Source organism: Ostrinia furnacalis, unplaced genomic scaffold (genome assembly GCF_004193835.3).
Source record: "Ostrinia furnacalis isolate ACB-3 unplaced genomic scaffold, ASM419383v2 OfSCF0629, whole genome shotgun sequence".
Taxonomy (NCBI): Eukaryota; Metazoa; Arthropoda; class Insecta; order Lepidoptera; family Crambidae; genus Ostrinia; species Ostrinia furnacalis.
The window spans coordinates 474,769-490,119 of NW_021130868.1; the positions used below are offsets into that span (position 1 = coordinate 474,769).

The 15,351-nt window shown below is 35.7% G+C and overlaps 1 protein-coding gene and 1 non-coding gene across 2 annotated transcripts in view; both read right to left on the minus strand.

Moving 5' to 3' along the window:
- Osi17 (DUF1676 domain-containing protein Osi17) overlaps nucleotides 1-11,536 on the minus strand; it is a 36,143-nt gene extending 24,607 nt beyond the window's left edge. Inside the window, exon 1 of the mRNA XM_028323240.1 lies at nucleotides 11,375-11,536. The gene's annotated coding sequence lies outside the window, so the exon portion shown is untranslated. The remainder of the gene's footprint in view (nucleotides 1-11,374) is intronic.
- Nucleotides 11,537-14,110: 2,574 nt separating this feature from the next.
- Nucleotides 14,111-14,182, minus strand: TRNAE-CUC (transfer RNA glutamic acid (anticodon CUC)). The gene has a single exon. It is a non-coding gene; the product is annotated as a tRNA-Glu (tRNA).
- Between the last annotated feature and the right edge of the window lie 1,169 nt (nucleotides 14,183-15,351).

The following is a 15,351-nucleotide window of genomic DNA, read 5'->3' on the forward strand; positions in this document are numbered from 1 at the left end:
GATTGATTTTAACAGTCAACTTCTTTCTTACTTTGATTTCTTTGAAATAAGTAGTTTAATATTTTGTTGCTAATTATTGAGCTTTGCTTACTTCTTTTCTTCGATAGTGTCTAACCAAATCAAAACTTAGACACCATTTTCTTTGGCTCTATCTCTAAGTTAAGTCTTAGGTGTATAGAGTTAATGTTTCTTCCTTTGTTTCTGTCTTTCATTAAAATTTATTAAACTCAACACATGCTTTCTAATTAGTAGGTATGGTAATTTAAAATCTTTTCTTAAAATATATCAAAATTCACATACAATTTCACTTTCCTCACACAAATTCACACAGTCCAAATACTGTGCTAGGTTTTCGCAATTCCTTAAATATTATTTTTCTTTCCAAAGAAGATACGAGAAGTGCCAATTAGATAGGATAACACAATATTTTACAGTTCCTAAAGATTTTGAGTACCTTACCTAGGCTACCTATCCCAAAGCCCTTTTTAAAAAAAGGATAAATGCATGCTCTATTGCCTCGTTCTTATGTTTTATTTCCGAAGTTTGAGAAGATAAGTGGTTTCGATAATGGTTAAAAATTGGTTTTAATTTACCTACATACTAGTATAACTACAATAAGTTTCGCTCTTATCGATCTATCAATGTATGCTCTGCACCTTTTCAAAAGCGGTTTTTGCTATTGCATTTCCATGATAACCTCTTAGGCTGAGTTGCACTACCTAACTTTAACCATAACTATAATGATAATCGGTGCTTTTTGTATGAAGTTTGACTGATTTTTGACGTTTGTTAAATTTTAAGTAAGGTGGTGTAACCCAGCCTTAGAGTTTAAATACATATTTGAGACTCTCTTAGGCTCTTACTGTCAATGACCTTTATTATCACGTGAAAGATATTTGTCATTAACAAAAGCGTGGCAGGTGTAAACAGCCGTTGGAATGCTGCTTCTGCAGTGAAAGTCAATTTGCACATTCAGAACTACGTCTGGGATATACGTAGGATCTGTATCACGGCATCTTGTGGTGGTTTCTTTTATTCATTGAATGCTGTTGAGATAGTAATGTAGATCAGTTTTGAGAATAGTTTATTACCTATACTTATTATCTTGGGTATTCCTAAAATGTTTTAGTTGCATAGCTCTACTCGTAAAGTAAGAGGATTTTGTACGCTTTGGCGATAAGACTTAAAAATACGAAATACTATAGCACTTAATAGGTATACTACAAACTTTCGTAACTTTTGGCATAAAATCGAATGCTTTTATCACTATATGACTCTGTATTTTGTGTATTACATGTTCGTGTTCCTTTTTATGTTCAGTCTGTACATATTTGATGTACTTAAATTTGACTATTCTTACCGTTAGATAATTCCTGGCAATAAGTGGTGACTGAGTTTGTTCCGGCGTTTCTTCTCAGCACTTGCCATATGTTTGTCTCGAAGCGCTGGTAGGGCCCAAAAGATAAGGAGACATGTAAAGTGCCCCATAAGGGCTACCTTTTTCTTTTTTTATTATTTTCTATTGACGTTCATAAGTGCCACTTGTGGTCTAAACTGAATAAATATTTTTGATTTTGATTTTGATTTTTGATTTATGGCACTAGTAAGTTTCAAACCCACAACTGACTTTGTTGTCCGATCCACGCATTTAAAACCATCTCCAGCACGTGTTTTGCCCTACACCAGTGTTTTTCAACCTTTTTCATGACGCGACCCCTATAGCATGAAAAAAATTTTAGCGACCCCCCGACTGTTCGCTTTTTTATAGAGGCTTCGCGACCCACAGGTTGAAAAACACTGCCAAAAACAAAAACAATCAACAAAACATATCAACATTCAACAAAACTGCCTAGAAACATGTTGAATGTTGACATGTTTTTATTGATTGTGTAGGGAGCAAAACACGCACTGGAGACCCGGCTTAAGGATATCGTAATGTGGATGATATTAGTTTTCTCATTTCCAAATAACCTTGGAACGATGTCAATACCTCATCAGCTCGTAAAGTTGAAACGGAGAAAGTAATGTGACGCCATCCGGTTCCAAGTTTTGTTTTTTTCATCTCCGAGGCCATATTGGCTTGCATCTTAAATTATGTGTCCCACTTCAAGTAAATTATTGGGATTCTTATACTTTCTTCTGTCATGTGAGACCCTTTTCCTTGACCCAACGTATTTATGTTGATATAGCATTTCGTTTCCCTGAAAAATACTGCGATGTAATTATTTTTTCTTTTTTTGTTAAGCAACCAAACTTCTCTTGGATGTTATTTCTGCCAATGTCGAGTGATAAACTACATTGCTATATAAAGAAGAAATATTTGATAATTTGTTTGCATTAGGCTCCAAAACTAATGGATTGATAATTATGAAAAAATATTTCAAAGTCAAAATTTCTTTATTTGTTTAGACTAATAAATAGTTCATACAAATCGTTATTTTGCTCTTAAGGAGCCTCTACATGTCTCATAATCTTTTCACCCTACCAGCGCTTCGAGACCAACATTTGGCAAGTTCTGAGAAGAAGCGCCGCAATAAACTTAGTCACCACTGTCTGCCGGTTAATATAAATAAATAGAAATAGCAGTAGTAGGTACATTCGATTCAGGAGCAGTTCACTGAATTTACCATGCATTCTTGTATCGTGTATCTTATAATGGGTATACAACATTGCGTGGTATATTAAACAAGGTAGTGACGTGCTAATATCTAGACTTACAGATTACATACTAGTAGAAATGACTCGCATACATAAATTGGGATCCATCCAGCCATTTCATCATAAGTGTCATTCACTGTTGTGTTGGTGTAATTCATTCACAAAAGGTATCAAAGGTAAGAATTTAAAAAGGAATTATTTTATAAACCAACTAATTCTATTTTTGTGATCGCGTGAATTCATTGAAAATAATAGGAAATAATTATGTTTCGTACAAATGAGCTGTGGTCACGAAAATTTTTCTACAACAACAATTTATTTCAAGTTGAAAAAAAGCAATGCTTTTAACTTTGTTATTGCATGTTCCTACAGTAATTTTAGGTATATTGTAGAATTGTACAACATAATTATCATAGTGCACTTCCTACATAAGTATTTTAAAATCAGTTTCTGGTTGAAGAAATTATCGTTACTTTTACGATTATAGTACTTTCCATAAAATAGCAAAGAAATACAATATTCTATCGAAGGCTAGTCATAAACAGTTCCTTAAATTAACACACAATAATTTTTGTCGTCAAAATGTTACTACCAACAGCGTTTTGGGTTATCAGCTATAATTTCAAAGTTAGAGCTGGTGAACTTTTTACTTTTTTGTTTTGTTTATAGATACTCAATTCATTATTGAATTTCACAGTGTAGAATATAAGATAGTTTTTATTTCTTCTTTATTTTTGCCTGAAGATTGTTTCTTTTATTTCTTCTCGCATTAACTGGCCATCTTTTAGTTTAAATACAGTATACCCTCTGTCAATAGCTAATGAAATACACACAAAGTTTCTGATCTGAATGTGAGTTTGATTATCACAGGTCAGTCGGTTTTTTCCATGCGCTACACTTTTATTTTCCTTGACCACTTTCACCGTTCGATCGTATGGAGATATCGTTTCTTTTGCTAACTTGTCTTTTTTATCTTTTTATGATTAACAATAAAGTTGAAAGGAATGTAGGATTAAGATTTATTTTATACTAGCTTTCCGCCCGCAGCTTCGCCTGCGTGGAATTTTGTCTGTCATAGAAAAACTTTATCGCGTGCGTCCCTGTTTCAAAAACCGGGATAAAAACTATCCTATGTCCTTTCCCGGGACTCAGACTATCTCTATGCCAAATTTCATCAAAATCGGTTCAGAGGTTTAGACGTGAACGCAAGACGAGACAGACAGACAGAGTTACTTTTGCATTTATAATATTAGTATAGACATAGATTTTATCGTAACCCTGACATTATTCATCATTAAATTCAATTGGCGAACTAAAGTGACAAGCATAAGTTAGCACAAAGAGATAATTCGTAAAAAAAATGGATGCAGAATCTTTTGTAAGAGTATTTCTTGAAAAGAAAGTAAAAGTTAATAGAAATGAAAGTACAAATATTGTCTATTTAGGTACGGGGGAAAAGGAACAAAACTGTGGTATAAATCAATTAGCACTACTCGAACTGTTTCCAGTTTTCTATGTGCCCATGGTTAACATGGACTTTCAAAGGTTAAAATTTTAAAAGCTTTTCGTCAGGTCCAACCACTTTTGTGGAAAACAGAAGCCATTAAGTAAACGTTGATACTCGTAAATTGAGTTGAAGATGATTATAATAGAAAAACATGATAGATTTCTATAGTGTCAAGAGCAACGAGTATGTTCTTTATGAAAGAAGAAAAGAAAAGGCAATAGTGAAAGAACGTACGCCAATATTATATGAAGCTGAAGACTGTGATACTGTAGCATCTTTAGTAGCTAAAATAGGTGTAATTTACAACAAATTGTACTGGCGACTGCATGTCTCTACATTATTGAAAAGTAATAAGCCAATATTAATACTAATAACTCGTTATTAAATACACGATTCTATTCTTTCTATTCTTTAAATTCACGATTTCTAGTCTCATAATTATTACAAAAACTTTACTATTACCCGTAATGAAATTGTACACTAATTCTAGTGTTAATGTTAGTTTTAATTGCGAGTATAGTTATAGTACACTGCCATGCTAGCGATATCAGCAGAAACTCCAATGCTGTTAAAAAAACTCCTGTCAGCTTATCTGAAATAGAGCTCATTATAGTTTTGCCAAAAAACTGGAGTTACTGCTTAATATCGCTAGCACGGCAGTATAGTGTTCGTAATGAAATACATAATATTATAGTATTTCAAAATTGATTTAAATAGCTCATAATCAAAGTTTAGAACTGATATTATTTACAGACTCATCACATCATCACCATGGTTATCAAAGCGTTGTAAATATAACGCTCACTTGGGCACAAATCTTGTCACGAAATCTTTTTTTCTTTCGAACTTGTTTCGTCTCATTACACCACTTTACTTTTTAACCGACTTCAACAAAAGGAGGAATTCTAAATTCAGTTGGTATGTTTTTATTGGACCATTTTGTTTTGGTTGATCTTTTGTTCAATCCGTAAACCTTTTAGGAGCTTTCTAATATGGTTCTTTATTTCACATGCATGATTTGTATGCATCAGTTTGTGACAATTCTACAGATTTGTAAGATGTCATCTCACACATGACAAATTATGTTAAGTGATGAGTAACAGTCAAGACCTTTTCACTTTTACCTACTAACTTTTTTTAACCGACTTCTTGTAATATTTCTGATCATCGGTTCCTAATGAGTCTTGCTCAATGGATTACCTATTGTATTGTAGCTTGGTGCTTCTTATTCATCAGTCAAATTTCTACAACTAGTATTGTCTTCATGATACTTTGAAAGTCCATGATCATTACTCCAAGGAGTTCTGAAATGGACATTTTCTTTTACAATAGTGTCATTGTTATAGGTAATTCGGAGAGCGAAACGACTTTTTCATAAAACTACATTCTGCTTACGAACATCAGCTTCAAGATTTTTATTTCCATCCACTCAAAGTCCATATTCCTATGGAGTGGTTAGTAACAATGAATCGTTCATCAAATATGGAAACTCAAGGAAACACTTGACCGTTTACAAGATTACCTGCATGTCAAAACCGAAAGATTTACCACAAATAGAAACGAGTCAGGTGTATTTGGGTTAACAGCTCTGTAAAACCTGAGTATTGCTGCTACTAAAAGCCAAGTCCTTGTAAACGTAAAGCGAAGTTGACAAGTTGAAAATGATTGTTCGCTTGAAACCATTAAAAAATCTCGACGAACATTTAACGACATTTTTAATTATTATGAGAAGTATTTAGCATTGTAAATACCAATCAAATAGTGACAATGGGGAGTCAAAGCCAATCAAAATCAATCATGATGAAAATTGCCATCACGGGTAGGGCTGGTATGATTATGTAGGTTCATTCATTTACATAACATAGTTATCAAAACCAAGTATCTAATCTTTTGCTAGAAAGGGAAGACCAATCGCAAACGGGAAATGTTTATGAATAAAAACATACACTCGAATTGAGACCTCCTCCTTTTTTTGAAGTCGGTTGAAAGGGAGAAGTGAGTACACTTTACAATGATTGTAATTACTTTTTTTTCACTTCCGGTTTTAAAAAAGTATTTGATCAGTCCACTCTTACAATCCCAAACAAATCTACAGTTAGTAACATGCCTTAACTACTACTCGTTTACAGTGAATGGACTAGTAATTAGCAAACGATCAAGTGTAAAAGCAAAGTTATCTAGAGTAGTACCGTCGACAGCACATAAAGCTAAACACAGTGGAGTCTTATCTCGTGTTAATACAGGCTATTTTTCAACAAAAATATTAGTCTGATCTGCTGTCTTAACATGTTTTTTATCCATCGCACTACTTTCAATCACCGGCTACATAATTGCTATAGTCTCTAGTACCGGTTGACTAACGCACATTACTATGAGGTCTCACAGTGCGCGTGGGCGCACAGGGTGACACACGAACCAATCACAGAGCTCTATTCGACGCTGTGCGTTCGATTTGCTGCTCGATTCACTTAAGCAAGCATCGTTTGTGAATACGCGATAGTTTCTGGTACCGGTTGACTTAATGTTTTAGTGATGAGAATGGATAATCATCAGACTGATCTATTGAAGGTGGTGTTTACGAATGTTCTATGTTTACTAATGGGATTCAAAACTTTCCGTCTGACCAAATATGGATTTTCAATTTTTCATCTAGGTTAAGCGCATCTTTAAACGTGTTTATGCAAATACTTACACGAATTCATATGGCCGAACGCTTATTTATTTGCAAGACGGAAATCAGTAGTACCAAATTATAAAACTTGAAAATTATTACCGGATAAAATAGAGTAAAAGTTCATAGATTTAATACCAAACATCTTAAACTTTATGCCCCTAAAGAACATAATGCGGACTGTATACTTTAGGCCTTCTTTGCCTTTGTTAACCTTTGGGCAAGCAGAATTCTGACACTTGAGTGAAACTCCGCCCTTTAGTACCTACTTGTCTCATTTATGATAAACTGACATTGTTTTCTCAATAGTAAAGAACTTGAACTCCAAAATGGTTGAAACCCGCGTTCTTAACACGGATAGTATGGGAAACAGAAAACGAGTTTCGCTCCAAAACCGAAAGTTTCTCGTCTGGCCTTAATAATTATGAAGTACTCCTCCAAATAAAGTGAAGTTTATATCCTTCCTACAGTTCTTGGTACCGGTCGTATTTTCAGCTTTTAGTTCACTTGATTATTTGCAGATTCCTATTGTTATTTTTATGAATGTTATGATCAGGCTTATGATATCTATAAATCGTAGTTAGATACTAAGCTTCTAACGTATTGACACATTATCTGAATGTCTGTTCTACCCCTGATAGACTTTTGACTAGCATCAATATAATTAATTATAATCAATTACTATCAAAGCACTATTCCCTTCTGTCATTTCCACCAATGCAACTTCAATACCAGCCATGATCTACTGATTGGTTGTCAATGAATCAGATGATACCGTGTTGTCGTTACTTCATTCATAATTACTATCAAAGCACTATTCCCTTCTGTCATTTCCACCAATGCAACTCCAATACCAGCCACGATCTGCTAATTGGTTGTCAATGAATCAGATGATACCGTGTTGTAGTTAATTCATTCATAATAATTTGAGCCTTACGACTATTTGGTTTAGAATTCTTTGAGCTTTATTGTAGTCTTTTTTTACTTCCACCATGAATGTTTCATGTTACCTACATCCAAGATCTCACATTAATGAGACTGTTTAAAAAAAATCAAATAATAGTACCAAATTCGCGTAAACCATTGACCTTAACATTTTATTTGTCAACTGTTCTCAGCCTACTTCCTGATAGGTCATACCTGTCTACATCCAATGCGGTTTGTGGTTTATTCGCGGAGGAAGTTCACCATTTTACTTGGCGACACAAATGATTGGTATTTTGTACTCCAACACCTGCATTTAGGATGACTTAACAAGAGAGCATATGATTGGGTTGGAATTTTGGTAAACAGACATCGAACATCGAAGAAAAACAGGACTGGAACCGTCCATAAAATATTGTGTGTTATTCAAGTTGTCTCTGTTTTCACTCTACATCATCATCATCATCTCAGCCATAGGACGTCTACTGCTGAACATAGACCTCCCCCAATGCTTTCCATGCTGCCCGGTTGGTAGTTTCACACAGGGCGGTAATGGTGATTTTGAAGCGGTCACGTCGATGGTTGAGGCAATTCAGCTATCCATATGATCCCCCGCCATCTTTCCTTGCTGGCAGACTGCCAACAGTTTTACTTCTTGCTTTCTCAATAGTACTTTTAACTTTATACATCGCATTTATGTAGATGATAGTATGGTCTTCTCTCTTATGTATTTTTGACAACTTCGTTTCATTTCAAGTTCATGTCGTATTCGGTTTCACTATCCCTTTCTTCATAGTCTTACTTAATTTTTTATGTATTTCCATAAATGTTAATACTGTTGTTAATTAAAAATGAATGACCACCTGATTTTGCATAAGTAAGTGTTAGAAATCCGGGCTCTGTTTAGCAATTAGATTTATAACTTCTAAAACGGTATCAGCAATTCATACTAAATTGCTATTCATACACGTACTACTTTCTTTAAATAGACTACAGTCTTCCTTAGCACCTCGAAGTCGGTCAGACTAATTGTTATGAATACCAATGAAGTAAGACAAGGTCAATCAAAGAATTTACATTATTGAATATGACCGATAAATTAAATTCCAGTTGGGATTCCATCAATGACTAGAAATCAATCTGACGTACATGGGTGATATTAAAGAACTCAGGTAACTTCGATGAGTTGAATTAGCCTCAAAAAGATGGTTGTGAAGATATTACTGCTTGCATGAGACTGTTCATAACATTGCTCGACAAATGAACATCAATGGGGGCTATCGTTTTTATACTTAACAGTTGGCACCCCTGGCGATTGACAGGACCTTACTCTACAGTGGCGCCATCTTGATGAGTGCAAATGCGATAGTCCTCCTACCACTTTAGCGCTCCCAAGTTGGTGCCACTGTCTTCGCTACTAGCAAGTGACAGGACCTTACTCTACAGTGGCGCTAACTGGTGAGCGCTAAAACGATAGCCCTCATTGAGCAAAGAAGCTAAAGACTCCTACAAATTTTCAAGAAGAGAGCGCACTTGCACCTTTAAAGGTCGGCAACGCATTTGTAACTTCCCCGGGGCAGCAGGTGTCTATGAGCGGCGGTAATCACTTACCATCAGGTGATCCATTTGCTTCTTTGCCTCCTGTCCCATAAAACAGAAGAAGCCGAACTAAATTGGAGCTCATTTGAGATGGATTTTTCGTGAACCACAAGCATGACACGTTGTCCTGATTACCTAACCAAATAAAGGTTGCAGGAATCGCTGGAAACACCGCTTGCAGCTGGGGAAAGTATAGATTTAGATGTGGATATCCTTTGACCTGGTATTTACACCACCATAATTATGGGGTACACGTCTATTATGCAGGCTCGCATAAGTTTGACAGTGACATAGTTTACAAGGCTGATGTGTGACAGGGCTACAACTCACATGGCAGGATGACTGGACATTTTTAACGCAGTAAACAATGAGTTTTGTAGTCCATCTACATTACGTGATTCCTCCAAGATCTTTGCTTTAGTTTAGTTGCTTTAGTTATAAGCATTAAGGTTGCGTGCTAGCAGATTGACTGGGCATGTAGGGGAACAGTTTTAAAACTGTAGAAATCCGATCAAAATGTAAGTAGATTGAGATCGAATTAGAAGAAAAACTCGAAAGTACTGAAGCATAAAATGCACTATCAGTTTGAAAATACGCCAAGTGAAGTATTTCTGTAATTCTCATTAAAAGTGCAACTTTTTCCACGGAAGACGTAAAAGTATTGTGAACAGTTCCATTATAATGAACCTTATTAGCTTGGAAAAGTGAGTAACTACATATACTTTAATTGACTTATGAAAGTTGGTCAAATCTAGTGTCAGACTAGCGCAGAAATGGGACAATGAACTTCCAGTTAGCTTATACATTTACCATGTTTTTGATCAATGATGCTAATGAACTAGGTTTAGATCTTTAGATCATACCTTTAGAACTTTTTAAACTAAAAGTATATTATTATTCTGTGCTAATAGGATCCAAAAGCTGTAGTAGAGTTTAGCCACCACTGACTGACACAAAGCCAACCAGCAACCATGCTCATTCAGAACAGCTGGGCTACTCTCTTCAACGTTGTTCCTACTATTTTTGGATCTGTGCCAACTCTCTCGAGTTGTTGATTATGAGTGACATCGTCATCATCATCACCTTCATCATCATCAGTCTCTGAACCAGGAGCAGGACACTCCCTAGTAAACCATAAGTGAATGGAGGATTTGACCTACATTTCCACGCGCATCCTCCTCAGCATCAAGGGTCTAGTGATCGGGTCATAGAAATACCCAGAATCAGAGCAGATGATGTTCTGGTTTTCGAAAACCATGACCTTGAGTGGTCCAGTTCAAGTTAGGAAGAAAAAAAAAGACAAAAGGACTATTGTTACTTAGGAGTTGCTATCCCAATCCCAACGCTGGGCGAAGAATCATCAGACATCAAATATCATACTCAGGTACCTATCCTTGATGACCTGATTCAGCATGGTTCTGGAATGGAGGCCACGTTCAAACGCAGCTTGGGGCATCCATCCAAAAGGTGGACAGATGACCTTAAAAGGTCGCAGGTAGGCGCTGGATGCGGGCCGTTTCCAACCGGCTAATCTGGAAATCATTGGATGTCCTGCAGCTGAAATGATGATGATGTTGATGCCTCAGTACAATAATAATTAGAATGTGAAATGGAAACAAACTATCGTGACAAATTACGGTTTCTCTTTCAAAACCATGCTCTGCGATAGTGCTCTACTCTAGAGCAAATACATAATCTATGTTCCACCAAGCTAAAATTAAAACACAATAAAAATGAAGTTTCTCGAACGTTCGCGGCAAAAAATTCAACAATAACCTACTTATCGAAACAAAAATGAGATCAAATACCGGCTACCCGACTTCTATCATCTCTGTAATTTGGTTATCAATTGCTATTTAATCTCCATTCTAAGAGAAATCAACGAAATATCACAAGATCTGAAGCGCGGAAAGATGACCACAGACTTTCTACATAACACCTGTTTAATGAAAAACAGTGAAATCTTAAGTTAATTAAAACCAAAAAGTTTTGTAACAACATAAATCACAACTTACCTCTTTGCAGTCACTCAAAAAAAAAAATCCAAAACACTTTTGCGTTCACTGAGAAAAAAGTTTTGTTTACGTTTCAAAAATGGAGGTTAGGAAACGTCAAATTCGTAAAAGCGCGCGCATGCGCTTCGCGTAGAAACGGCTGACTAACTAAGGTGGGTTTATCTGTGGTAAACCGGTGAGCGGGCGAGAGGCGTCTCTTTCGCACGTTTGGCACATAGTGAAGGACTAGACATCGATATCGATGTAAGAGGTCGATAACAGGTGAGATGCAGGTCAAGAGCAGCTCTTGCTGCTTCTTCGTTTTGGATAAAAAAAACTAAAAAATTATATTGGCAAACTAACCTTTTTTATTATTGATCGAAAAGTACCTACTGTTTTTTAGGCTGTGGTATTTTCAATTACTTTGACTTTTATTATCCTGCTTTCGCCTCCGAGATTTATTTTACCATGTAGTACCCCTGTACGACAACCCAATCCGCACACAATATTCAGCGTAGTAGTATTAAAAAACAAAAGAGCGGGCAACCCCACCCCTACCACGCTGTGGGCTCGGTGTCCGAGCGGTCTCATTCCTTTGTGCGCACGCGCAACGACCGCACGCAGTATAAGAAAAATGCTTAAGTGACGTCACCAGGACGTTTTTACCGACAAAAAACGTAATTATTTTAAGTTGTGCAGTGTAGTGACGAGAATTAGACCCAACATATGGTTATTGAATCAACGTTTTCCAAGTGCCAATTTTCAATTTCAATTTTCGTCAATGGGTGGCGGTTCTGGCGACAGATTGGTGCAATGGTGTCATGGAGCACCTGGTTTTGTACCCTTCAACGGCCAAGTCACACAACATTAACTATAATAATAAAGAAATCGCAGTAAGGAACCATAGACTTGGCACGACTTTGTCTAGATTTCATTACTTTTTAGAGATAAACAAGCAGCTCCATCGAGACTTGGCTAGTTTTTTACATAATGTTTTTGGTGGGATTTCACTTCTTTTTGTAGAAAGTGGCATAATTATTTAACGTCGTCTACCTAACCATCTAGCGGTGAGCAGTACAGGCGAACACCACGGTGCCGGTGTGGCGCTAGTAGTATTGATTATGAATGTGGTGTTACTCCAGATGTTCGATTATCCTAGTTTNTTTAGATCGAACTTCACTTGGTAAGTTCGTTTGATCATTCAATTATGTTTAATAATAATATGTTCAAACTGGCCTTTTGTAGCTTTTCCATTAAGTGAACGTAAAATTTTGGTATTCTCAATTAAACCTTTGGGCCAAGCAGATATTAAAGTAAACTTTGCATGCTGAATCTACAAGTAGGTATGTGCTTAAGGTTGAACTTCGATTTATTTTTCAAAATGTACGGATGTGCGCGATTCGAATAATTATTAATCAAAACTAAAAGCAAAAAATTACGGAAAAGTATTACAGCACAGATTTTGAAGAAGTCTAAAACATTAAAAACACATGTACCTACCACATCGAGAAATTGCAAAGATAAAAAAAGCTTAACAGTAAAATCGTCTCCCCTAAATTATGTTTTTGCACAAAGTTAATTCTGTAAAAAATATTATGATAAGTCCAAACCGATCAGGGATGATTCTGGTGCTCAAATAGGTTAATGTAAAAGCGCTTTATTAAAGCCTATTGAAAAAAATAAATTATTACGTTTTTTTTATTCACAACGAGGAAGCTCTTGGCTTGTGTCTCACCTGATGTTAAGTGACGATCAGGCCGAAGTTGGAAGCGAGCTTAACCCGGAATCCTCAACCACGGAGGAACTGGCTATCTTACCTCTAACTGCCGGATTCTTACAAATGAATTAACTTCTCGATATCGATAGACGTCATCTTACAACACTAAATTTTGACAAACCACGTCGTTCAAGAGCAAGGTGAAGATCTGGGTCTTTGACCGCAAGCTGGGGGCTGACTCTACCATACTGTTAGATCTTGCTTAACTTTTGGTTAAAGTCAAAATCAATTTCTTTATTAGTAGTAGGTATTATTATGGTACTTAGTGTAGGACCTCTTTAGGGCATCTAGAATCTAGACACCTTACTATCATGATAAGTGCCTTGATAGATTACTAAAAACACTAAGTAGGTACCTACCCTAGTAACTTTATCGTTGCTAATTAATTAAAAAAAAATTACCAACCTCGTTGCAATATTATGAATCTGTTAATTAACGTATTGAAATTTAATAATTATTTTTTAATGTTTGTATTTTTTAACTTTGTATTACAATTTACAAGTCAAAAAACATTAATTTGAATAAAAAAAGCTAAACAATATTAATTGAAGTTTTTTTCCCAAAAATAATAGCTCAATAAGACAGACAGATTTTTTATTACTTTTACTGTTATTTGCTTACTGTTGGTATAAGTCGGTTAACGAAAGATTAAAGCCCAGTTAACAGGCCGCTGTGTAGCCGGCCCGGGTGTTTTCGAAAGTGACAACGTGGGTGCGGCGCGTGGTCAGCGATTGGCTCGAGGAAATCGCAAATTACTTGCAGATTTTCCTCAAAGGGTAAAATAATTATTTATAATAATTATTATTTTATGAAAAAGATATATTATTGATTATTAAAAAATATTGAGTAAAAACGCCTTCGATTCACGCTATTGGCAGAAAATAAGTAGTTAGGTTTATAAAGAATGTAAGAGAGTAACTTTCGAAAATAAAATCATAAAATAAATATTTTTGTATCGGGAAAAAATGCAAAATTGATCTTTCCGATACCGGGAATCGAACCCGAGCCTCCTGGGTGAGAGCCAGGTATCCTAGCCACTAGACCATATCGGATGTTGTTATATGGTTCGAAATTAGTGAATAAATATAGAGATAAGTTATTCAATGACACATGCATTAAATAAATAATTGAAGTTAATTTAACAACGAAATATAAGTACTTACTACAGATATTAATAATTTATAGCGTGAGCAGTATTTATTATTGCAAAAAAGTCGAGATAATCTTTGAAGTCCATTTAAGCGCCATCTGTTGATGGTTCTATATTTTAACTCGTCAGAATATAGAGTGCTATTTCTGTAAGACTTGCTTTTTTCAGAAAAATACTCAGATGTTTGAAGTGGTAGTTCAGTATTTGTATAGATGGCGTTATGTGAGTAAATGTTGATGTAATAAAATATTTGAACCGAAAGGTTGTGAACATTTTTTCAAGTGGATTATTTAGTGGATTTCCCAAATTCGTTAATTTAAATTTTATTAGCAGGAAGTAAAAGCTTCAAAGAGATCAATTCGTTTAAAAATAATTTATTTTCCTTACTTAACTCTGTATAAATATGCTGACTCATACATATAAAATAACATCTACATAGTTACATTGACATAAGCACTATTACTAATAATAACTTGTTTTAACACTATCACTATAAGAACAACAAAGCTCTAAAGTCCGGTTCCACCAAATTCTCTAGCACATAGAACTTCATCAAATAGTATAGTCATTCCCAAGGATTGTCTTCCACTGCGTCGTTTAGAGACGCCGCCATCTTGGTGATTTTCTTCTTATGGGTTCTACTCTCCGCTTCAACTATTTCACCCTTATTGAAGTCTTCAGCAATCACAATAGGCTTAAATTCGTCTGCAGTTTTGATCTGATTCGCTTGTTCTTTAGCTTTGTATTTCTGGAGCACTTTCAAAGGATAATAGACGTATTTGACTCCGTTTACCATTTTGTACGGTTGCTTCAGTTTTCTCCTATTAATGCTACTTCCCAGAATTCTGTTCATCCAGTATGTGTATGCGTTTTGTATCACATCAATCAAACCTCTTTTGCTTCTGGACTTTTTATCTGTGTAACTTTTGTGTGTCGGAGTGACGTAAGTGACAGGTTTCTTCGCAATTTCGAGTTCTTTTTCGAAAATGGAACGGCTCTGCCATTGGCCGTTGGCGTCGTAACCGCCGCCACCGCCACCGCCGCCGCCGCCGTAATCGCCACCTGAATTGA